This window comes from Echinops telfairi, unplaced genomic scaffold (assembly GCF_000313985.2).
Source record: "Echinops telfairi isolate 266 unplaced genomic scaffold, ASM31398v2 ScPeMD7_21;HRSCAF=78, whole genome shotgun sequence".
Taxonomy (NCBI): domain Eukaryota; kingdom Metazoa; phylum Chordata; class Mammalia; order Afrosoricida; family Tenrecidae; genus Echinops; species Echinops telfairi.
This window is the reverse complement of record NW_022103918.1, coordinates 17,627,111-17,629,318: the sequence shown is the minus strand read 5'-3', so window position 1 is coordinate 17,629,318 and position 2,208 is coordinate 17,627,111. Positions and strand designations below refer to the sequence as shown.

General features: G+C 45.9%; 1 pseudogene; it reads right to left on the bottom strand.

Moving 5' to 3' along the window:
- LOC115869104 overlaps positions 1 to 1,969 on the bottom strand; it is a 77,564-nt pseudogene extending 75,595 nt beyond the window's left edge.
- Between the last annotated feature and the right edge of the window lie 239 nt (positions 1,970 to 2,208).

Here is a 2,208-nt window from a genome sequence, read left to right as displayed (position 1 = left end):
GGGAGGTCCAACACCCTGTCTCGGAAAAAGAAACACCCCAAACTCTTGTGCTCCATGTGAAATCGTGGACATCTTTGGTCTAAGTCCTTCTTGTGACGCCCGGAAGTGGTCATAAAGAGCACGTCTCAGCCAGGGGGCCAATGTAAAAAAGTCATTTATTTAGCTCCGCTCTCGGGCCTCCTAAAGATTTCAGGAGTGTTTAGTAAACAACTCTGGCTTGGGGGATGAAGAGCCAGAATGCTCCTTAGAGACAAAGATGGGTTGACTTTGATGTCCTTTGGACAAGTCAGGAGAAACCAGTCCCCGGAGAAGGACATCGTGCTTGGGACAGCAGAGGGCCAGGTCAAGAGAGGACGTCCCTCAACGAGATGGATCGACACCGTGGCTGCGACAAAGGGTCGAACACCAGGACCACGTGAAGACGGCACCGGCCCGAGCAGAGTCTTTCTGAGTTAGAACCGAGTGGGCGGCACCGAACAACCCCAGCAGTCACGAACCACCAGTGACCCTGGGGAGAGCGATTCCTGTGCCCTTCACGAAGCAGCAGCGGGAGAAGGTTTACCTGGGGCAGTCTCCTCCCCTTATAGAGAGGCTCATTGAAGTTTTACAAACTTGATCTCTTGTTGCTGTTGCATTTCTCTGGGCTTCAGGGCCCTTGAAAGAAGCTTCGGAGGTGAAAGCCTACGTGAAAGGTTGGCCCATGGGATGACCTCTGTCTTGCAGGACCACCGGCCTCCCCTGCGGTGGCGCCAGCTTTCTCCCGCTGGCCCTCAGCTGATCCCACTTCCTGGATATTACAGTCACCCTGGTCTCCCTGGCAGCGACACCATCATGTTCACCGACTGCAGAACATCGTCTGCTCTTTTCCCCTCTTCATCAAGCACAGGGAATACGTTTACTCGTGAGCTCTCGAAACCAGCAACAAACATCACGGAGAAAAAAAATAAGCTCAGCAAGCAGAAACGGCCTTTAAAGTTCACAACACCACTCTTGAGTAGAGAGTTTGCTCCAACAAACAGCCCTGGATCAGAAGTGGTTTGTTGGCATTGACTGTCATTTGCTGATTGGATTACCAAGCACAGCCCTCCATCTGGATACCGCATAGTCGGTTTTCTGTTGTTGTTCCTGGTCATGAGAAAGGTCTGGAAGCAATAGCCCCCTGCTCCCACCCTTCTTTTCAGGTACTTGATTAGAAAAACTTCTGCAGGCTTCCCAACCACATGTTAGCACTCCATTATTTATGAAACAAAGCTGCATTTTATTGGACATGCAGCTGCCTAAGAGAGGAGACTTCCGAGCTGGATGTTTTGAACGTTTACTTTCAGAGGGCAGATACGTGTCTCCTGTTTGTTGCAGAACCCCCTCACAAGGACGAAACTTTCCTCTTTAATTAATCATGTGTTTGAATTAAATAGAAGCTTGAGGGCTCCAGAAACTTCAGAGGAGGAAGATTCTACTGGAAAAGTGAATAATTGAAGAGATGTCTGCATTTCCACAGCGATAATCAGAATAAATTTAAGCGCCTCGTGACTAAAAGTCTATTTGTAATCATTTCCTATCCCGCCTGAGGAATCTTACAGTGTTCCGTTGGTACAGAAAACCAAATGAGTTGGACAAGACTGATATTGCTAGTTCACGTTTTTCCTTTAATTTTTTATGGTTACAATTGTAGGCCACTAGTGATCATTTCAACATTTTTCACGTATTCAATTAAATGACACTGATGATGTCAATCATGTGAAACCATCCTTAATCTTGTTGCCAAATTTTCTGTCACCATTACCAGAAACTTGATGTTTCTTAAATAATGATCTCCCACTCGCCCTCCTTCTTGTCCCTGATATCCAATAATGTGCTTACTATACTTTGATTTCTTATATTTGCTCAGCATTTCGTGCCAGTGGGCTGATACAGGATCGGACCTGTAGTGATGGCCTTCGTCACTCACATCTTCTCGAGCTTCACCCATGTTGGGGCGTGCATCTAATATAGCCCACTTTCAAAGACCCGGTAGGAACACACCTACTTTTCTTTCTCACTGTCTTACTCACTATTTGTATTTTTGTAGACTTTCTTTCATCTAAAAAAATTATTTTATCCTAGGAGGTGAATTTAAAACCTTTATTATAAGACATGTACAGTGAAGAAAATTACGGGTACAGAGATATATAGCTGAACTGCTGGGTAAAGAAGTAGAGAGGGAAGAAA